The following is a 24,375-nucleotide window of genomic DNA, read 5'->3' on the forward strand; positions in this document are numbered from 1 at the left end:
ACAAATCGGAGTTAGAAAACCTATTTAACTTAACAACGTAGCACATCATTCGTTATTTGACACAGTAATAATTCAGTACGAAAGTGTGAGCAGTCGGGTGACGCACAGAGCGCCCGCTCCGCGGGCATCGCGCACGGTACTGACGCCTCCGGACAGTATTACACGAACAGTCTACTGCCTCCCTCATTACATGTGCGTTATTGTTTATGACCAGAGTATTATGGATAGACTGAAGAGTAAGCGCCATGTTCCATGTCAACGAAAGTACAAATGCTCTCAGACTTCTCACAGATGTGACTTGGGCCGCTATCTTGTACACGTTCGAAAAGCCGACGTTCGATTTCACCTCACGCGATTGGACTAGATTGGCTATAGGCCGCGATATCCACGAAGCCTGGACAATCGCGCGATGCGAAATTGAACGTCGGCTTTTCGAACGTGTACAAGATAGCGGCCTTGGGACGCTCACGAGACGTAAGGATCTGTTAATAATTGATCGAGAAATCTTCAGTCACAATTGCCAGACACTGACGAGGATTCATGCGCCAGGCTGGCGAAGTCTATGGGCGAGAAGTCTTTCGCGCTGTCGTGGCAGCCCGCGATATGCAGCTGATCATCATCGTCATCATCATCAGCCGCAGCAGCCTGTTTTTATGTCCAGAGCAGGACGAAGGCGACCTCTAATTCCCCAAGTCTTGCGCTTGCAAATTTCCTAACGTCGTAGCAGCGAGCCAAATAATAACGGCTGCATCATCGTCTCCCCCGCACTATAGCGAGCGACTGGTTGCCACGCGCACCGCACACCACAAGCGCGCGGAGCCACACGAACGGACTCTGCAGTGCGCGCGCCACCGCGCTGCCAAACGGCTCTCAACTGCCGCTCGCCGCGAGGCGGACGAGCGTCTGCGGCACACAATGGAGCCAGCCCTGAGGCCAATGGCGCGTGGCCCCGTCGGTCGCCCGCTGTTCTTCTTTGCAGCTGCGGCCACCCGGAGTGAGCTTGTGCCGCGGCTAATAAAACGTGGATGGCGGTGCTGGCGCTTCGACCTCCTCGCCAACGTTCTCGTCGCAGACTTCTGCTGCATTCTTTCGTAACGCAACAAAGTCTACGAACACATTCGCGTCGAGGCAAGCGTTTAAAAGTAAGCGTAAGCCATCGTAAGCGCCAAAATAAGGCGCTTCTGTAGAAATCTTGCAGATTCCCTACCGCACAGAGTTTGCATTCCTTTCGTGATTTTTCGTAAAATTTTTACCATATTCTTGTCTTGTTTCATATTTCCGAGTCCTTCGTGTACTGCGCGCAAGCGTAATTGTAAGAGACACATTTTAACGCGTTCCACACGAACGAAGCTCTCAACTGTGGACATTGGTTCTGAACATGAAAAAGAAACTCGTTTAACTCTTCGCCAAATGCGGGCCAGCCCCTGTCATCCCGTGGTGTGTGTAGTACACACCCATGTCATTCAGTACAGGGTTATCACTGTTTCTCCTCAGACTCAACAGGTATCACTATTGGTGCGGCATTTATAATAACACCAATCCTCTTATGCTCTATTCCATTGTTTTGGTCTGGTATTCGATATATATGTCTGAAACTGTCTCATATTACGACCTCTAAATCCCGCATAACGTCACTTTACGAAGTTTCATTGCCCGTATCAAGCTGAGCCATCATTCAAAGGTATCGTAGTGTGACAACCCATGCTATTGTAAAGGGGAAAAAAAAGGTGGCAATATGTATTTGCAGAAATCATTTAAATAGATAATGAAGTACCGCTAAGGATCTAGCCATTGCTTATTCCCACTATGGGTGACTGGCCGATACCGGGGAGAATAATCTTAAAAACAAGTGAGATTAGACAAATAACGAAGGTAAACCCGTGTCGAAAGTAAAAGACATGACAACCCAAAGAATTTTATGTTTTCTGGCAGAAAACAGCGACAAATTGAAATAAATGTAACATAATTAATTAACAACAGCGGTTAAATATAATAGAAAAAGTTTTAGGCCGATTGCTTGATTTGAGGCGCTGTTTCATCCTCCTCATTCAGCCGTGTCTTAGTTTGGCATGCTGTCGCGCCGCCAAACTAAACCTTTTGTGACAATATTTACAAACTGTTTCACAGCGCCGGTGGGACCAAAACCAATTTCGTCATACGACCGCTTAAGACGACCGCCCACATATAGTCTGCAATAATTCCCATCGCCCTACGTCAACATACCAGGCGAACCAAATGTGCTATCGAATTTGTTCTTTTCACCAGTTCATACAGGCACCTCCTCAACGTTTCAGAAGTCTTTTTGTGGAGAAATAAGCTACAGGTCATAACGTTGCAAAACTTTTTGAGTACGCGCCACCGCGAGCTCATTCCACATCCGATGTTTTGGTTACGCTCCAACTATCTCTTTTAGAGAGCTACATTCAGTTCTTCTGGTATATAATTTCCTACGCTAACGGGTCTCTTCTCAGTGCAGCTGTTTAAAATTGGGTTTGTACCTGTGTATCCGTAGACTTGTCCTTAATGTTTTGATATATGTTCCTCATCCTTTGTCGTAAGTCTTCGGCAGACTCATTCAACGGGATGTCACCTGCAGGTGACAAGTTCCATATGTATTCTCCGTTTACTTCTTCATTTATTTACTTCTTATTTACAAAATACTGCATACCCTAAACTAAGGTACAAGAAGAAAAGGACACTTTGGGGGATCAAGTAATCAAAAAAGACACGTCAGTGATTATACAGGCAGTCAACAAGATAGGGCTTATGGCGGACGAGCACAATAGCACAAAACCAGCAAAACACTCATAACAATGACATATATTGAAGACATATCGAATAAAGCAAAGCAACAGCAGTTAACAGGATACATAACGAAATCATCAAGATATCACGGAGAAGCACCAAGGAAAGTAGCTAGCGTTTCTTCAAGAGATAGCTACTTTCCTCACTTTGCCACACTTCGTCGCAGTCCAGCCTTCAAAATACGCCCTCTGAAGAGGCTGTTAAGAGCTTTAAATAATATAGTCTCACTGCTTGACTGGTTATGTAACATAACATCGATGGTTATAACAGAAAATTGTATACTCGCCTATGCTGCAACCTATGTTATTGTTGTCGTTGTTGTTATTGTAGTAGTAGTAGTAGGAGGAGGAGGAGGAGGAGGAGGAGGAGAGAGATAAGGGAAGAAGGAAAGGCAGACTGAGTCCAGTTTGCTACCCTACACGTGGGGAGGAAATGGCGAGTGAAAGGGAGAGAGACCATGAGTCTGAGTGGTAGTAGTAGTAGTAGTAGTTGTTGTTGTTGTTGTTGATGATGATGATGATGATGATCATGATGACGATGATGATGATGATGATGCGGATGACGACGATGAAGAAGAAGAAGAAGAAGAAGAAGAAGAAGAAGAAGATGATGATGATGATGATGATGATGATGATGATGATGATGATGATGATGATGATGATGATGATGATGATGATGATGATGATGATGATGATGATGATGATGATGATGATGATCGTCAACTACGGCGCCTAGACATTTCGAAGAATAGGCAAAGTATCGGGCAGCGGGAAGCAACACAAGACCGACAACCACTCTAAGGAAAAACAAAATGCGAAAAGACAGATTTCATAAGCAAGAAAAACACATAATTCTTTACGTTAAGAGGAAGCCTTAGCTCGGGCCCAACTCCGATGCGGCCGATTCAAATATATGTAAAACGCAAAAACGCTTTTCCGAGATAATCCCTGGACCGAGTTAATAATTTAGATTCATGTGTAAGTATTCAATTTTGTCTGCTTGAGATGTACTATTAGATTCAATTCACAGAATTGTGATATCATTTTTCCTAGATGAGTCACAGAGTTGTAAACTTGATAGTTTCGTTTTCTGAAAGTTTTAAATTTTTGTCAATATTTAATAAAATATTAACAGTCTAAATCAGAAATTTTAAACGAGCAGTCTCTAGCTTTAACGTTTGTCTTCTAAATGCAACAAACCTCGTCAAATGTGGTACAGTGCTTGCTGAGAAAAACGAATTCTCCTTTTACATGTATTTATATAGGAGCACCTGAGCTAAAGCTTCCTCTTAAGAATAAGAGATAAAAGAGAGCGCTAAATAATTGGGAGAACAAGGCAATTGAAGTGGAATGAACAGTAAAGATAGATAAAAAACAAATAAAACTGAACTTAACCCGTTAATCGTTTTGTTTCACGGGGCGCATCTCTGTGGCTAAATTTAAAGGCCGAGGCCCCAAACGATAGCAGGCTTTTTCTGCTTCTTACCATTCTGCGATCACTGTTTTCTTGACTTTGCACATCTCTTCAGCATTTTACATAAATGTTGCACGCTTCTTTTTTTAATCGCGCTTTCCGTTTGCGGAAGATATTCATAGCTCTTAGGTTAACCAAGAAACCGGCCAGTGTTACCACGTTCGTCCCGGTTACTAGTTCCAAAACACCTCTTCCTACACTACTCACCTAGTACTATGAGCCCATATTCACGCGACCTCATGCTCGTGGGTACATCCTCGCCCCACCACAAGAAGAAATACTTTGCTTCTTTGGAACGGAGCAGTAACTTCCTCCGCCACACAACCGTGTAATTTCATATTTCGTATTATGTAGTGTGACTGCAAAAGAATAATAAAAAAGTGCATGTCAGAAGCTGTATTTCTCTGAGTACTACCGCGCTCCCTCTGGTCAGGAAGAAAATGGCATGGTTTAACATTTCAAAGCACATCCGGCCAACTCAAGAGGTCCATTTTTCACGTCCCGCCGAAACCTCGATGACATCTTGCGGTTAGCAGGCACTCAGTGTACGACCGCTTTGTATTATTCCTGCTAGTGACTGATCGGAAACATTTTTTTTTCGCGCAGCAGCGATATAAAAGAACAGCAACATAGGGATTCTGCAAAGGGTTCTACCGCTCTCGGGTTGTTTAGAAGATTTACGTAAGCTACCTTATCGTTTCCATCTGTTTTGGAGAATATTAATGAAATCCTGCAGCCCGATAATCAAATGTGATTCATGATTTAGGATGATTCCAAAAACCGATTGCTCTTTTGTTTCTCTCTCTTTCTTTGTACAGCAGCACTTTCTTTCCTGCTGACTGACTCTCAAGCTGGACAGCTTTTCGGTCATGGTTATTTTTTATTATTATACATTCATGTTCTGCGTGCATTCAGAGAAACGCGGCTTCTTATTTATGCGAGTGAATGGACAAAACAGAAAAATAAAGCTTCCTGCTCCACAAAGCTGAAAGCATCGCTGAGGATGGCGAGCGAAACACTTCTGACCACTAAAACTCAGTGTCGCATGGATCGTGAGTTGGCACCCCCCGTAACCCGAGATGCTTATGGCGCTCGTTGAGCTCTTTCCATTGCGGTCGCACAACCTCCTCTTCGTTCATTCACGGCATTCTGTTTTCCAAGCAGCATCCCTCTGGCCTCTTTTTATTGTTATTATTTTCTTTCAGGCAACACGGAGGCGCACAAAACTTCCCCTCACCTCGCGGTTCCCCTCCTTTCTCTTGCGTCGGCGCTGACGGACCCATCAATCGCAAAGGGTGGGAAGGACACAACAAGCCGCGCTGCGGCGACCCTGTCCGGCTTGTTTACCAGTTCTGTCGTCTTCCGGTGCTCGCGAAAGCGTGACCATTGTCTGACTGCCAACAGCCGATCAACAATGCACGCAGGTTTTGTACCCTACTTGAAACAGAAAGAGAGCAGATCGAACGTGCCGAGCTTCTGCTCCGTGTTCTCTCGCTATTGGTGTGCAACAGAAACGGCACTAGTATTATATAAAATATGCAGCCGTTTGTCGCTACGGAAAGTAATGCTTCTCTCTACCCCCGTCCCCACCCCCCGAGACACATCACCTCCGGTCCTGCGGCACAAACTGAAACTTTCTCTTGCGAGGCCGTGCAACATAGATGCACAGAAGGAACCGTCCTCATAAAGTATATGAAGGGTACACATCTTTATCTCGCCTATGCCAGCAGGAAGCATCAGGATTCACTAAAAGTCAAACCTCTTGGCGAAACGCTGAAACAGTGCAACGTCCATTCCCCAACGAAACCAACTAGCCCATCTTGTCAACCTTCGAGAAAAAAATTTGGCGCTCCCTCGCCATTATTACATAGTGAAAGCATCTTTCAATCTGACGCACGAAACTCCCAAAGGGAGGCGCAAGGGTGTGGTGGCACATGCAAACTGTGAGTATACCACTAGCAGCAGTGCTTGCATGCGTCCATACACACTCAGCCGGTACTTGCGGTTCGCGGTTCGAACTCGCAATTCGCCTTCGCTGTTGCTGCCGCTACTTGTTCATGCCAAGCGTGATGACAATCCGCCGCCCGCGGGGGTTCAAGGGTCGTATTGCTGTACATCGCTCGCTGCTCGCCGTGAGGCGATGAGACAGCGCGGTGGTCGCCCGTGTGTGTGGTACTGAGTGCACAGTTTGTGGAGTGCGTGCTCGACAAACCGTCGCTCGGTTGCACAACAAAAAAGCGATCGTGCTCCAACCGTCCAATCCCGTTCTGGAGCTTTTCTTTTCTACGGGCCTTTTCGCCTGTACGCACTGAACACGCTGTGCTTAGGCCTTTTCCCCAGGTTTCTATAGGGCTCTATTGCACGTGTTTTGTTTGAGCTCACGAGACGTTGCGTGTTTCTGCCCCTCTACCTATGCCATCTGCCTATCGGGCCCTTTCTCTATTTTACGATTCTCGGTTTTCACGCTAGGACGTCCCGTGAAGATTTTGGACGTAGATGTACCCACTACAGTCTAATTGAATTTAAAGGTTTTACGTGCCAAAACCAGAATGAGATTATGAGAAACGCAGTAGTGAGAGGGTCTAGATTGATTTTGACCACCTGGGTTTCTTTAACCACTTCAGTTGAGACCCAGCATATAAAGTGACAACCAAGAATGTATATAGGTGGTATATATGGTTGTTTCATCTTGTTGCTTATTCTCCTGCATGGCTTCCAGCAGCAGCCCACAAGTTCCTTCCTTTCGCAACTTCTTTTCGCCGAGCGCGCATTGTAAGCGCAGGAGATGCACGCGCTACTAAAACCGGCGTTCAAGCCAACTGTGCGTTGAAACGAGGCGTCGCCACCAAAGCTGCATTACTCTCTCGCAAATACTGCTTCAAAAGCAGCGAGCTCGACCCATGGCGTCAGGTATTGCAAAGACACGTTTTTTCTGTGTCGTGTGCAAGCCCTATAGACACCCTGCGCTGAAGCTTAACTTACAGAGTTGAGAGTAGCGCCAGAACACACTGTCTAGCGAGCGGTGAAAGTGAAATGGGAGGACCGCGATAAACTTTCGGGGGGCCGTGACAGCTACCATCGCGTCCACGATATTGAAAATGTCCAAGCGTGCACGGCCCCCATGAATCGGCATGCTTGCGATTAAAATTAGAAAGAAATGGGGAACAATGCTGAGGTTCAGCTTGGAAACGTTCGGTGCGTTTTTCTTATCATTTTCTTCGCATCCCTAGCGGCTGGGCTCAGCGACGCTGTGGTGATAATGGATGGATGGATGGATGGATGGATGGATGGATGGATGGATGGATGGATGGATGGATGGATGGATGGATGGATGGATGGATGGATGGATGGATGGATGCACGGACGGACGGACGGACGGACGGACGGATGGATGAATGGATGGATGGATGGATGGATGGATGGATTTTAGACCGTCAAAGCACCCTCTGGCTGGTGCGAGGTGTCTATACACAATGCCTGCCTCAAGCAGAGGTTGACTATACACATACGTTCACGTGTAGCAGGGTCCTATCTGCCACAATCGTTAATTTCTTGAGGACCAACGTTCCCCATAGCGTTCTGTATGAATGACAGGCCCTACCCGTGAGGGCGATGACAAGTGAGAGGAAAAAAGAAAAGTCACTACTTGATCTCAGTGTTGTTGCAGGCCCGGTCTTGCAAAACCTCACTCCTACGACCCGATTTTCTAGCCTATTTTCAAGCAGCGCATTTTATTTTCTATTCGTCTTTTCTTATCACCCACAGTGCCGAGGGGACGATCCCGTCGATTATGACGGCATGTGATGTCCGAGCCAACGCAGAAGGGCGACAAGAATGAACAATAAAACGAATTTCTACAAAAAGAACGGCCCCTGGATCGTGCTGCCTGATACATAAAGAACGCTGTCGTTGCCTTGGTAGCGTGTTGAGCCAGTCATTATCAGAATATACGTGCAAAGCGAATAGTACAGCAAGTTCTCGTATGTGCGTGTTTACGTGAGCTTAACCATACGGGAATTAACATCGACTGCCCTATAATGTAAGCGAGCATCCTATCGCAAACCAAAGTTCATCTATACATTGCCGACAATTTTTGTTTTCCTTGTTTTGCGATATGCTGAGGCGCACGTATGAATAGCGGACGGATTTCAGCAGTGTAATTCGATATTATTATGACCACTGATCATGCTACTATATTCTTGTCACATTTGTGTCGCTTTGCTTTCTGGGTACAAGTACACCGAAAAAAGAGTTTGCTTCTTTATTTATTATTTCTGGTAGTGCCTTCTTCTGCTTCACCGCTACTATACACCATGACCTATGCAATGCAGGTGAGTTCTAATGGCAGTCATGTTTGTCCGAAACTGGGCCCACTTACCGGGGCTGTAGCTTCCACCAATAGTACACAGCGTGTGGTTTACGTTATTTTCTACAGCATTGTTGTAGTGTTTCTAGTTACTTTTGGAAGGAAACATTTATTGTCATTTGATTAGCTTCAATTCGTAGCAGCCGCGTATGAATTTCTTCGCTATATTTTGCACTTGCGTTCCTTCTCGAGCATGTGAACAATTCATGGGAAAGCCATGCTCCCCTACGGGTGCCTATAACACTGACAAACTTGTGCATTGCACTGACCGGCTTCTTTTTATATCCGGAAACCCAGTTCATGTCGTATACATACCAGGATGCTGCTTACTGGCGGAACAAGCATTGCATGACCAGCACTTCCGCCGATAGACTCCAGCGGTGCGAAGTTTTTTTAAAATATGGCTGATTGTCTTTTCTTTGTGAGTGCCTCGATCGTCTCCTTGCCGTATCCTCCACCTTCACTTCTGCTTCTCGCAGGCGCGCATACGGGCACACTTATATAAGTGCACACGTCGCGCACACCTGCTCACTTGCCTAAAAACTCCCTTGCCTTTTCAATTCTACTGGTTCTTTCTTTTCTTTCTTTTTTTTTGCAAAAGTTCTCACGTTAATTGAATCTGATTATTAGTGTCGTTTGATTTCGATATAACGATCATTTCCTGCTGTGATATGCCGAGATAAATAGAAGCATAGCTGACAGTGGTATGCTTAAGAGATGCTGTTTGACCACTTCGTTGCTGCTCACGCCACATCTTAGCTGTTCGCAGAAGTATTTTTCGGGGCCAATCCGTCGCTCTTTGGGCGCAGCTCTCTTTACGCTGTTCTGTTTTTACGTACCGATTCAACAGTGCACACAAGTCCTTTTGCACCCCGGCAACAACTAGTGCCGCCGACGAACTGGAGCATGGGAATCAAGACGGCATATACCCGTCTTGGGGAACGATCCCCAACTGCGTACTCCTGCATTTTATATCGACCTCCGGTGACAGGAACCTACCACGTAGTCGTGCGCACAACTTCCAAGTAGATGCCTCGTCATCCGCCAGACCACTATGATTCACAAGGAGGCGGGAATGCGAGCTATTGTCGCATGAAATACTTTACGTCATGCCCTCGGCGGGTGAGCAGGTAGCAGCGTCGCAGGACGGGCGCCCCATCTTTCTGATGGGAGGCAGCGTTCGTGCCTCTCTGCTCCGCTTCCGCGCAAATAGCTGAATGCTTCACGCTGTTCCTCAAGAAGCAGCGCCTGAAGGCAACGCTCACGCCCGCTCTTCACTCACCGACCGCGACACAATCGAGCCAAAAGAAACAAGGCAGCGATGAGGTTGGCCGTTCACTGCCACACCGACTCGCTGTGAATCTCTCCGCGGGTGTGTGCGCCCCCCAGAGGCGTATACGTATACGCGCGCGCAGTGTCATGTTGCGCCTTCGCCCCGGAGGCCTCCCATTCAGCACCCATCGAAGTCTTGTCACGAGGCGGGCGAAGCGAAAAGGAAGGTCGTCTTGTCTGCGGTGGCACCGGTGTCGGGTTACCGCCGTACTCGGATGACGCGCGCCTGGGGTATAGATGGGTGCAAAGCCACGAAGGCAGCTCTTGTCAAGCTTACGCCCTTGGCGTCAAACTTAAACCTCGTCGGCGCTCTTCGATTTCTTTTACTCATTTTTTAAGCGCGTTTTTTTTTCTGCGTGTGAGCCGTCGTGCCTCTTACCAGCACTGCGTGGGACAATGGAAAGACGCCTCGAGATGGTTGATGGAGTGGAGCATCGCCATGTGTAGGCGCCTAACGAGAGCTGGTGGGCTCTCACTTTTATCGCCGCATATATCTCCAACGGTAGATCCTGGGAAACCTGAACCATGTCGGAAGCGAAGGTCTTCGATATAGATATGTGATCCATGATGCTCTTGGTTGGTCAAAACATTTACAACTTCGATACTTTCTTTAGGAGACGCCCTACATGACACTTAAAGGGAGTATTGAGATGACATTCTGGACTTTTCACTTTTTTATTTAGAACAAGGTGCTAGACTTCGTAACCATAGAAAAAATACTTGCAAGCCTCAAAGCGCCCTAAATAATTTACTATAATAGCTTTTCGACGAATTAGCGCCCGTGTTATCACAGAGCTTTTTCGTTAGAATTCTTCGTAAATGAAATTTTCAGCCAGTCCTGATGCGGGACAAATCATTAGCAAATGGAAAAGATCACGTATACGAACGAAAGGCTTTTCGAATTCGGTCCCTGCCGAATTCACAAAACTTTTCGTTAGTAAGTGCTGTTTGTTACTGCGCTTATTTGAGCCGAGGGCAAACATTCGTTTTCTGTCGGTTCCCGGTCATCGGAGCGTTGCATAAAAATAAGCTGATCACCTCGCTGGCGCAGTGCGTGCTCTTCTACCGAGCTGCTGTGTCGTGCTCGCGGACGACGTACGCGAAGAGATCAGGGCACGCCGCATTTACTTATTTGTTATCAATGCCTCAAATACCCCTTAGGCTGTGATGTCACATGAGAGATGGGTAACGTATATCAGTTTAGCTGAACAGTGATTTGAACAGTGAGCGAGCGGGATTGGAAGGAAAGATGTCGCTTGAAGGGAGATCGTTCCCGTCGATGGACCTAACCTCATCTAGTTTAACCTAACCTAACTATCTAATACCTCGCTATCTAACTAACTGACTAACTAAATAACAAAACAAATAGCTCAATAAATAAATACTGGGATACTGCAGTGGCTATTCGATCCCCTCAAGTCAAATAGTGCAAATAGCATTTATGAGTGCTTTCCATTTTCAGGCTGGCTTTTTCCCCGGTCCACATCTTTACAAGCCGCCACACCAGCTTCTGCTTGGCGTTTTCGAAGAGCGGCTGCTTCTGTTCGCGCTTCTCCCTTTTGCGAAGGCCCCGGCTTCGGCGAGCGTCATGGCGAGCGTCTTGTTTTTTCGTGGCAGCCCAATGCGAGAGCCGGCTCTAAAATTTCCTTTATATGTGGTATACATGCAGGATGTATGTTTTTTTTCTTACTTAATGGGTACTCACGGGGTAGTTAGTGATCTATGATTTTAGTGAAGCCAGCACAATGGGGGAAAAAACAAGTTAGCACAAACTTGAATCATCAAGGTATACACACGCACTGAGGCATTACACGGCGCCTGTGTATGTCCTCGTCATTCACGTTTGTGCGAGCTTATTCTTTCCAACAGTGTTGCTTCACCAAAATCGTCTATTCCTTTTATGCAGAACGTTTTTTTTTAATCCCACAAAAGTTACTGGAATTACGTCACCCCAAATGAACTGTCTGCTCAAGCGAAGATCATTTGTAAGAAAAACTTAATTAATCTATTCACTAAGTAAACTAACTACATCAATTACCTACTTAACTACAACTTTGTGACACAACTTCTTAACTACAACTTTACGATGCATGCTTGCGATGTAATGTTGAAGAGAATCATCAAAAAAGCCTAGTTCGGCGATTCTACATTTCAAGGTTGCCATGCAGACCGAAACAGCTCGCGTACAATTATACGTTCAGCTTACATGATTACGTACGCAGCACCACGAAGCTAGCTAGAGCACTGGCTCAATCTTCCAGACCACCACGGATTTCTTAAAATTATTATTTGTGTAGCACGAGAAGCATTCGAAATTCTTGCGAAAAGGCCGGACAGGTTCAGCTTATTCCCTAGTTCATAACTGCTGTCCTTAGCAAAAGAATGTCGCGTGAGATTTAGCATGGGCATCCAGTGACTGCACAGTATTATGGTAGAACTTACGGCTGAAAGTCCCATGGGACTGGAATAATGACATGACCTGTATATGTCGCGGAGCGTGGTAAAGCTTCTGCGAAAAGCAAAGTCGGCATTTTTACGACAACTTTCAAGGTTAGATAAACTGGCTATCACTTTTCAACGTGTGACGCTGACCCTTGCAGTACGTGAGTTTTCCGAGGAGAGAAACTTGGCTGCACTATTTTGATTGGATTTGAGCGTTAAGGTTAATCTGGTGCGGGTTCCACAGCGTGAAAACGTACCCTTCTTTTAGATCTTACGAGGGTTACGTAGGGTAGCAGCTAGCCCTTTTGCATACCTTACTACAGTTTTACGGATGCATGCAGGGCAAAGAGAATAGGCTACGCCTGAGAAAGTTAAAGGCGCGGTTAGAATCATTAGTGCCGATTGTTAGACGAGGTGACAGTTCTTTATTGTGGGAGATCGTACACAATAAATATTTCATGGAATTAGCGGGCGATTCAACAAGTCAGATTGCGCATGTTGGGAGTGGCGCCCACCGACAGTAGCTTGGTCTCGCGACATCTGCGGAGTGTCAGGAATCCGAACTCCGTCACAAGTAATGAATTAAAAGCTCTATACGCTCTCGTCTCGCTGGGAATTAAGTCTTTGCGCGTGAGCTGTTCATTACTTCGAATGTTGTGTTGCCAGAGCCGGCAATATGCAGACACCTATGCAAACGCACGAGAATATTACCCAGCCACCAAAATCACAGCAATGTTCAGCACTTCACTGATGTGTTTCTTACTCGCAGTCGGAAAACTTGAGCGTGTGTGTGTGTGTGTGTGTGTGTGTGTGTGTGTGTGTGTGTGTGTGTGTGTGTGTGTGTGTGTGTGTGTGTGTGTGTGTGTGTGTGTGTGTGTGTGTGTGCACGTGTGCGTGCGTGCGTGCGTGCGCGTGCGCGCGTGTGTGTGTGCGTGTGTGTGTGTCTGTGTGTGCGTGTGTGCGTGTGCGTGTGTGTGTGTGTGCGTGCGTGCGTGTGTGTGTGTGTGTGTGTGTGTGTGTGTGTGTGTGTGTGTGTGTGTGTGTGTGTGTGTGTGTGTTTCTCGCTATTTTAAATCTGCCTAGTGGAACCACAGAACCCTGTGGGGGTTGCGAACTTGCACACGTACAAAATCAATTATACGTTTATTTCCTAGAGTCCCTTGTCATGGGGGGGGGGGGAGGGGCTCCGCCGCAGGCCGCTATTCTACGCCGGATGTCCAAGTTTGCGCACAATGCGGCCCCATCGACCCCCAGGATAACCACACCGGCGCGCCGAAATGCTGCCTCTGTGGAAAGAACCACATTCACAGGCACATGAGAATGCCCTAATCGGCTGAAAATGCTCCGCCAACGACCGGCCCGCCGAGACCAGGGCAAAAACAACCCCACATGAGGCAGCAACAGCGGTGCGCAAGGAGATCAACAACAACCACAAAGGAGAAGATGGTTCAGCTCCGAGCGGTACACGTCCAGAAGCCGCTCGTGGTCCAGGTCCCAGTCGTTCCCGGACCTACCCCCAGTGGGAGGACTACGCCAAAGCAAACCACAACAGCAACCAAAAAGAGCCAAGGGAACAAGAAGAGTAAGCAGAAGTCCTCCCAAGGCGGCGACAGCAATGGCAAGGTAAGCTGGCCAGGAGAGGTAGCCCCCACTATTGCTTCGCACATAAACGACAAACAGAAACTACAGGAGGAAAATCAAAAACTTAAAAGACGATGACAACTCCTCAAAATTCAGCAGGGACCTCAAGACCACGAGATGGCAGAACTCCGAGCAGTAGTCCGTGACCTTAAAAGACAAAGGACGAAAGGACTACACCTCAAGCAACCCCACCAGGGTTAGAAAATGGTGAATACGCTACCATGACCAAACTATGACAAACGCTGCAACAAACGACGCAGCAGATTACCCAACCTATCGGTGAAGTCAAAAGATCAATCAGGAAGCAAATGACAGCCAGCAAAGTAAGGAACAAGGTAGAGTGTATCTACCACAGACCAGGACTAGCGGCCCTGTGAAATGATTCCAACCCCTCAGACACCTCAAGCTATTTCTTCCCGCACTAACATGGGAAGTACACGTCAGGCAGAATACGAACAATACGACATATGGCAGTGGAACTGCCGCGGATATCGCAGGAAGCAAGGTCTGCTCAAACAATACATAAACACATATAACGCCGCCTACCGTAATTGGACACTGGGAGGCCGGAAGAAGACCCGTCCTGCAAGTATACGAGGTTTACGAGAGCCCAACAGAGGGAAAGGTGGCTATTCTAGTCGACAAGACTGCAACAGCCATGGGGCACGATGTTATTCCGAACACTAATATAGATAATGTTATAGTAGAAATTCTAACAAAGAAAACAAAACGCAAGGCTAAGGGCAGCATTTTTGTGGTCAACCTCTACTGACCCCCAAAGCAAAAAGTGCCACAATTTGCAGAGCTCTTCCAAGGAGCATGCAAGCTAGTCAGAAGCAAGCCTTTAATCATCATAGGAGATTACAACGCCCGCAACACAAGCTGGAGCTATTCGTACACAGATGCAAGAGGGAAAATGATCATGCAGGCAGCAGAGGACCTGAACTTCGAGCTGCTCGCAGACCCAGCCACCCCTACGCGAAACGGCAACAGCGTAAATAAGGACACGACCCCTGACCTAACATTTATCAAAGGAGGAGAGAACATCACCTGGCTAAATCTACAAGAGACGCTAGGAAGCGACCACTGCATACTGCATACGAGAGTTGCTGGAGGAGTCGCGAGAAGGCAAATTGGACAAGCCAAGATAACCGACTGGACTACTTTTTGAGCAGAAAGTGAGGAACAGTCTGGCAACATAACCATGCACCCTCAAAGAATGGCGTGAAATCCTCACGGAGGTTAGAAACCACTGCAAAAAACACATAGAACGGACAGTAGACATACTGGAGTTAGACGGGCACCTTCTACGCCTCTGGGAAGCCAGACGTGATCTAGTGAAACGCTGGAAACGCCAGAAGCATAACACGAAGTTAGAGCTCAAAAGTGCTGAAATAACAGCCAAGGCTGAAGCCTACGCCACCCAGCTAGTTTGCATCAATCGGCAGCAATTGAGCGATTCCTTGGCTGGCACATTTAGTACGGCGCGCACTTGGAATATTCTGAGCGCACTCATTGGCCCCTTGAAGTCCAAAAGAAAAACCAATAAGGCACTTATCAGACCTCTTCCCACCTTCGAAGGTACGGAAGCTGAGCTTCTTGAAAAAGCACGAGCGAAATGCTTCGGAAACCACCTACCACCCAGCTATAATGGCCAGTATAAAGGGGCTGAAAACTTCACACTCGATAGACCCATAACGTAGGAAGAGGTCTACTCAGCAATACGAAACACCGCCAAAAATACTGCTCCGGGAGCTGATCGCATAGGAAATGCTATCATTCGCAACCTTGTAAGCTATATGGGCGGATCCTAACCTAGAGACTCCAAAACTACATGGAAGAGAGAGATTTGTACCCACACACTATGTTTGGTTTCCGGGCAAAACTCTCGACTCAGGACGCGCTCCTCCAACTTAAGGAAGAAGTCCTCAAGAAAGTCACAACCCGTGGGGAACGCATTGTCATTGCCCTAGACATCAAAGGAGCTTTTGACAATGTCAACCATGAAGCCATCCTCACTGGACTAGACAACCTGAACTGCGGCAAAAGCATCCACGGCTACGTTAAAGCATTCCTCTCAGACAGAACAGCTACAATAGGCATAAACGATGATCGCACAAATATTTTTTCAAGTCCCCAATAAGGGCACACCCCAGGGATCAGTAATCTCCCCGTTGCTCTTTAACATAGCCATGGCCGGACTTGCCAGAATATTGGAGAAAATCCCGTACATCAGATATGCAATGTACGCAGATGACATTACCATTTGGATCACCAAGAGCTCCCTGGCGGAAAGGGAAGCAAAACTACCAGAAGCCGGCAACTGCGTCGAACAATATACTAAAGCAAGAGACCTGCAATGCTCAATGGATAAATCCGAGCTACTCAATGTCTGGAGACACAAACTAAATAGGATTGTACCTATGGACAGAAGTCTCCGCCTCAACGTGTACTGGGGATGTGGCTGCAATCTAACCAACGGAGCAACCACACCCAGACGCTCCTCAAAAATACAACGCTACAAGTCTCCAGAATGATTAAGAGAATCGCCACTCGTCGGACATGGCTGCAGGAACAGGAGACTTTGAAACTATTAAGAAGCCTAGTCATCAGCAGAGTCATGTATACTCTCCCGTACCAATGGCTAAATCTCCATGAAGAGCAACAAGCGAAAGTAATTATTCGGAAAGCGTACAAGACGGCACTGAAACTCCCAATCAGCACGCCTACAGAGAAACTCCTCGCCATGGGGGTGCGCAATACCTTCCAAGAACATCGTGAATCTCAGCTCCAGGCGCAAAAAGAAAGAGTCCTGCAAACACCAATGGGCCGAGCACTCCTCCTAGGCCTTGGCTATACCGAAGAAATTGAAATAAAGGCAAGAACAGCTAACATACCAGATGAAATCGGCAGGCAGTTCAGAGTGAACCTGATACCGAATAACATGGACCAGAACTTGTACGAAGGCAGGCGAGCAACACGTGCAGATTACATCCAATGCACGTACTCCACCAAAAACGACATAGTGTACGTAGACGTAACCACCCAAGATCCGAAACGAGGACGCAGAGTGGCAACGGTCATCAAAGCAAACTATAGCGAAATCACAAGCGGCTCAATAAGCCAAAGCACCGTGACTGAAGCTGAGGAGCTAGCTGTCACTCTAGCAGTGGCGGAGGGCTTTAGAACCGGCAAATATCTAACAATTCTGATTCTCATGACGCCTGCCGGCATTTCCTGTGCGGTAGAATAAGCTCCGTGTACTCCTCGAGACTACAGGCGGTGTAAACACCACACAGCACAACCACAGCCGATCCAGCCCAATATATTGTGGGTGCCGGGATATGCAGGAATAGCGGGGCATGAAGAGGATGACAGGGTGGCTCGAGGGCTTGCAATCCGAGCACCCGAAGAATCCACGCTCGAAAGTCTACCGTCTGTTCCAAATGAATATTCGGCTTTATTAGCATACGACAGGGGAACCAGGATACGATATCCTCCCCCACGTAAATCCCTCAGGAGGGCGGAGGCCACTGACTGGAGACGGCTCCAGACAGGAACTTTCCCCAACTTAAACCTTCTGAGTAATATGTGCCCCACCAGATACGCAGCTAAATGCCCGGTGCATGTACGGTCAAAAGCCCACCTTGTATCTCACCACATGGGAATGCCAACTTATAACAGCAGTCCCCAAAATCATAAATCCAAGTGCGAGGCAATTGGAGGCACTGCTTGCTAGCGACCGCTGCGAGGACCAAATTGGTCTCGTCTAGCGAACACGCAGGGCAGCTGACGCCGTTGAAGCCCTGGACAAAGGTCCCCACCCATGCTAAACCCAGTCAAGAGCGTCCGAGGAGACCCTGACGGACTAAAACAAAAGACCCTGCAGAGACCAACAAATGTTTTTTTTTATTATGATGATGATGATACCGTTGGACTCTATCGTTCCAGTGACGGCCTGCGCCGCATCTAAACGTGAACTTTCTTAGCATTGTAAAGCACATTGAAAACAAAGCGAACGCATGGAAATATAATGAGTGCATCTTCTATGCGAAAAAGAACAGTGCATTTAACGATATTTAACTTACGTACACGAATGTGTAGTCACGTGAGAGGGTGGTATTCAACATTAGCGCTGCTATCATCATAAAGTATCACGACATGCAGTTTTACGCTACTTTCCATGCAGAAATAAAATGCCTTTTTTCTCTATTATTATTGTTGTTAGTATTATTATTTCAGATTCTTATTTGGTGTAAAAGATATTTCTGCCTCGAGTAACCTTCCTTCCCAGTCTGGTACGGTGTGTACGTAATCAGTCAATAAAGACCTTGTTTTGAAGTATATAAAGCGACTCAAAGCTTCCCTTTCTTGTCGCACCAATGGTATCCCTCCCGCACTGCTTAAGACGTATGGAAGCATACTTGTCCCTTTTTTCACAAGCATCTTCAACAGTTCCCTAAAGTATAGTACGTTTCCTAGCGCTTGGAAGGTAGCACGTGTTGTGCCCGTACAGAAATTAGGTGGTGGAAGTGTAGTTACTTACTAAACGGCCTATATCTAACCTCTGCGTTGTGCCAAAGATGTTTGAATCTGCATTGCATTCCCTGCTTTCTGTTAGTAATAATAATAGAAGAACAGCGTGACTTTGTACCTGGGCGCTCCACAAAACGAACTTGGTTACATTTATGACCCATGCTTCCACCACTTTGGTACACAGTAGGGGCCAATTAGACCCTGTTTATTTTGACCTAAGTGATGTGACCTAAGCTGTTCATTGCAAAGCTCCCGCAAATCGACATACCTTCTCCATCACTGCCCTTGAATCTAATTACCTAAGCAATAGATCATGCTTCATTGGCATTAATGGACAGAGTTCTGTTAGCTATGAGGTCACTGCTGGAGTTCCTCAAGGATCTGTTCTTGACCCTCTTCCCTTGCTATTGTTCATAAATGACATTTCGTAAGCAATCCAACACTCTTCATTCCTTCTATATGCTGACGACTTAAAGCTATTTAAGACTGACAATGGTGCTCACGACAGCATTGACCTCAAAAAAAAAAAGACATTTTTTACTCTCAAACTGTTGCAGGGACAATAAGCTACTCTTAAATGCTTCCAAAACTATGATATTAAGTTACACGCAGAAAATGCAGCATGTGCAATTTTAATACACCTTTCTGGCTGCTACACTGCCCAGGCTCGATTAAATAAAAGATCTTGGTGTGTACTTTGACCAAACACTAAGCTTCTCTTCCCATGCTAAATATGCAAAACAACGTGGCCTTCGTGCTGTTGGAATTGTTTGTCGTATATCGCATGACTTCCACTCCTCTTTCCCCTTTCTTAAATTGCATTCTAATGAGTGCTTTCCAATGGGCTGAGCATGCAAATCTAATTCTGACCTTATTGAACACGTCCAGGATAAACTGATATCTATTTTCAAGCACTATTTTGCCGTTCTCAAGTATACCTCAATTGACACCTCTAAAATCAAGACACGTTAAATCAGAGTTTTTGTTTCTGTATAATGTGGTCCATGGCATTATACCTTGAGCAAAAGTTCTTGATCATGTGCAATTTTCCGTGCCAAAAAAGTATACTAGGCAATAAACATTCCACGATTTCTCCGTGCCCTTGTCGCATTTAAGAATGTCCTATGACTCGACTCAAGAAAACATGTAATAAGTATTCTGCCTGTATTGACATATTCCAGAGTTCATTTCCTGTGTTTTAGCAGAAAAGCATGTCGTATGATTAACTCCCTTTCTTTTTAGGCCCGCCTGCTCGTTTTTTGTTTCCCTATTTGTCTCTATTTCACGTTGTTTTGTCTAATACATTTGTCATCTGTCTACATTTTGTCTCATGTATTACTATTTAAGTACATCAGTACGAAGGCTCTGTAGTGGTTCCTGGGCAGTGTAACAAATAAACAATTGATTGATTGATTGATTGATTGATTGATTGATTGATTGATTGATTGATTGATTGATTGATTGATTGATTGATTGATTGATTGATTGATTGATTGATTGATTGATTGATTGATTGGTTGATTGATTGATTGATTGATTGATTGTGTAAACCAAGAAAAACACCACAGAGAGAGAAAGAAAGAGAAAGAATAGAACAAAATCGAAAAAGAAAAGAGGAGGGCACACTACATCCTATCCCACGCAGAGTACGAGCATTCCAAACGAGAGTCCAGTCCTGTGGTGGGGAGGAATTCTGGCCAGCTTTGTAAGCCTTATATCGAGTTGAAGGAAAAGGAGACGCCACTGAGCCCACTTCGAGCAACGTTAAGTTGCTGGAACTTGCTTCGCAGCACACAACAACTGTTGAAAGTTGTGCACTTAACAGAAATCGCCAAGACTGGCACCAAGGGCTCGGCGTACGCTCTTGTCCGTGAAGGCGATTTGCGACATTAACACACCAAGCGCGTAACTTGGACAATGGAGACCTGCTGCGGTGAGCTCATTCATTTCCACTACATTTTTGGTCAGTTTTCGACCCCTTAAACACCAGCAGCTTCACTTATCGTAGATTGTCCCCGGTTTCTGTGCTGCGAATAAAACTACATGTGCAGAATTGCCATCAGTGACAACTACGCAGGTACCTGTCCAGGGTTAACATCGTAGAAGGTAACCGAGCCACTAAAAACGTCGTAGCAGCACTCAGCTCGACCACCTACACAGTATTTAGCGCTTCAATGCGGTGCCTCTTTTTCGCAGCTCTAAAGCACCCGCTTCCACACGACTGCGCGCGCGAGCAGCAGGAACAGGCGTAGTCAACACGGGAGGTATGGGAACGCCAGGGCAACCAAGGTTAGGCAAATTTGCATAAAGGACTCATTTTTAACACCGGCGGCCACCGTCTTCCTTCTCTTTTTTCACGAGCCGCCATGAACAGATTCGTGAAAGGAAGTGAGCTTTGGCCCTTCGACCTCCTTTCCATCCTTCTTTCCGTCCCGTCTTCACGAACCACCCCTCCCATGTTAGTGACAGTTCATTTTTTAGCCTGCTGCACGTCGAAAGTCGATACCTCCCGCATCGCATTAAACGCAGGATCAGTGCACGTGTTCCCAACGCGAGGGCATTGGATAGTCGTGCAGAAGCGAAGAGAGGTAATAGCAAATGGCGAGAAGGACCGATGATTTCCTGCAGTTGTGCATACCATGCGATATTCATGCAAGCCACTGCAGGTCGTGTTACGTTGCACGTGTGAGGCAGTTAACTCACGCGGGCATCCATACCTTTGGCGCACGAATCTTTTGAAAAGCTCAGAACACAAAGAACAATTGGCGGTGCATCCAACCTTTAGAGATGACGGCGACTTTGATGCTATCAGCAAACTATCTTATGGTTGGTGGATAATTGTTGATTTTTGATAGAATTATCATTATGAAAGGCGGCACTTAACCAGTGACACGTGCCCACTGACACAAGTTGGCATCAGACAGGTTTATTGAAGAGCGGCCCACACCCATGGGCAAATACCCTGCAGCACTCAAGTTGGCGTCAAAGAAGTTAATTGAAGAGCGGCACACACAGTGGCATGTACCCAGTGACTCAAATTGCCGGGAGAGAGGTTCATTGAAGAGCGGCACATGAGCAATGACATATACCCAGTGTCCAAAGTCGGCATCAAAGAGGCTAATTGAAGAGCGACACCACATACTCAGTGGCAAATACCCTGGTACCCAAGTTGACATCAGAGAGATTCATTGACGGGTGGCACATACACAGTGGCATATACCCAGTGATACAAGTTGGCGCGAAAGAGGTTTGTTGAAGGGCGGCGCATACCCAGAGTTGCATACTCAGTGACTCAATTTGAGCCCATGGTTAGTCTCGAACCTAGTTCCCCCAGCACAGCAGCCCTGCGCTTTACCCATTTGAACGTGGACGACATAGTGACCCATGTTGGTGGGAAAGAGGTTAGGCGCGGACGTAGACACATACGTAGACACATAGAGATTTGCCTAAACCTATAGGTAAATTTCCCAAAGAATTCTAATAGAAGTAAAAATATGTTTCCAAGTTATGAAACTAAGTGCTAGCAAATCGTCTTGTGGCTGGACAACTAAGAGGCTATGCTTGTTGCAGATTTCTGGACATGGATTGAACATTAGATGATCGTTTAATTGCCTACTTTGCAGCTTATAACGTCCATTTAAGGGGTTTCTGGAATGAATCAGCATATTTTTCTTTATTCAAAACATTACGCGTTTGTAAGTTTCAGGAATCGGAAAGTTATAGCGCTCTCTCCAATAACCTTTTCGAAAAGATAATCGAAAGCTTTATTCATACTGTGACCTCCATTTTGTGCTGACAAAAATTAAACGTATGCTGGCCTTGGCTACTGTATCACACCTACTCATTGCAGTTCTGTGTCCCTATTTTGTCATTATAGAACATAAACGTTCGACGCTCATCGGTGCGCTTGTTAGGCCACGTCTATTCATGCGTGTCCACTGCGTTAGTGAGGCTGTACCACTTTGCTTTCCAGCAATATCTCGCTAATGCATGTCTTGCTCAACAAGGACAGCGATGACAACGGTAAATAGTGACGGCCGCCTAGCTAACTAGAGTAGCAGCTTGTTATGGGCGAGTGTTCACCGTAAAGAGACTGCCGACGGGCAAAGTTAACATTTTAAATTAATTAAATTATGAGATTTTACGTGCCAAAACCACGATATGATTATGAGGCACGCCGTAGTGGGGGACTCCGGAAATTTGGACCACCTGGGGTTCTTTAACGTGCACCTAAATCTAAGTACACGGGTGTTTTCGCATTTCGCCCCCATGTAAATCCCGCCGCCGTGGCCGGGATTCAATCCTGCGACCTCCTGCTAGCAGCCCCACACCACAGCCACTTAGCAACCGTGGCGGGTGACGGGCAAGGTGCTAGCAAGGAAAGAAGCGAGCGCATTTTTGCCTTCATTGTGTTTCTGAAGTTTACGCGGGGACATTTCATCGGTTTAATGACACGCATCCAGCACCAGTGTGCAGGGTGTCTCCATTACGACCACTATTGATTATTAATTTATTAGTAATGTTACCTATTGATTAATCCCCCTGCTCACGACTCGGGAACCACTGATGTAGCAGGTAACTAGGATGATGCGACGCTTTTTCGGCATGGCGTCTCTTGACTTATGTGTGGCGATGGAAACCCTGGAGGCTGCTGCCCTGCTTTGCATTTTCGACGGCCATGCAAGACTGCCGTCACAAACCTCGTGGTCTTAGAGAATATCTCGCTCCCCTGCTTACAACTTAGCAATATTTGTCCGCGAACCCAGACCACCCACTGCAGTAATACATTTTTTCTCACTTGCGATCTTATGACATTCTGTGTTTCGAGTATTTGTAGCGGTTAGGACATTTATGATGTGCGTTGGTGTGTGTATTTTTTTGCCTTTGTGTTGTGTCATGTGACAAGTAGTAACCGGCACCAATCTCTGGGGTCAACAATAGCTTTCCTTTAATAAAATGATTTTAGAGGTGACGTTGGTGCCTTCAGGAGGCACCGGCTGCCCCTCCTCCCCACGGCAAACACAATAAAATCGCAAAATCAAGAAAAACGCAATATAGAATCAAATTTAGAGCACAAACACATGCAAAGTTCTGCACCTGCTTATTTACTCATGTCACTTAAGCAAAAAGCAAACAAGCGTTCAGCTGGCTTAAAGATTTAAGTCCTGCCAAAGACATCTATATCAAAAAAATATCGTAGTTTTACAGAACGTGTGCAATGTTTTCCTCAGCAGCATGATTAGAAATAAATAGCGATAGAGTACTCGCAGGGTAGAGATAAGTAAACCTAGAGGTGGACAATTGAACCAGTGTTATTTCTAGCCTTGCTACTCGGCTTTAGGGTAAGGAACGAAGGAACGAAACGAAAAGGCGGATAATGACAATCATGTCAATTTTTATAGCGAAGCTCATGCAAATGAATGCAAAATAAAATAAGAGGAAGCGCCTCTCTCTCTCTGCGAAAACATATAATGGTCTTCGTCGGCTGTGGAGCTGGGAAGTGCAAATAAGGTTTTCATTGAGCGTTATTCAGATTTCCAACTCAATGTACGTACGCAAAAAAAAAAAAAAAATTAACGAGAGCGGTGCAGCAAAGTTTAACTAGTGAATTAAGCCCTCTGCGTCTCGCCATGTGCGTCGTTGCCTTGCATGATGAGGTGACCACAGTGCCCGGCGGAACATTTAGCGACCGCTGGACGATGAGACAGCAGTGTGTATAGCACTTCTGCTGCAGCAATAGATAATGATTCGCGGCGCACCATTGCGCAGTTTTTTCTTCT

This window comes from Dermacentor andersoni, chromosome 1 (assembly GCF_023375885.2).
Source record: "Dermacentor andersoni chromosome 1, qqDerAnde1_hic_scaffold, whole genome shotgun sequence".
In the NCBI taxonomy this organism is placed as follows: Eukaryota; Metazoa; Arthropoda; class Arachnida; order Ixodida; family Ixodidae; genus Dermacentor; species Dermacentor andersoni.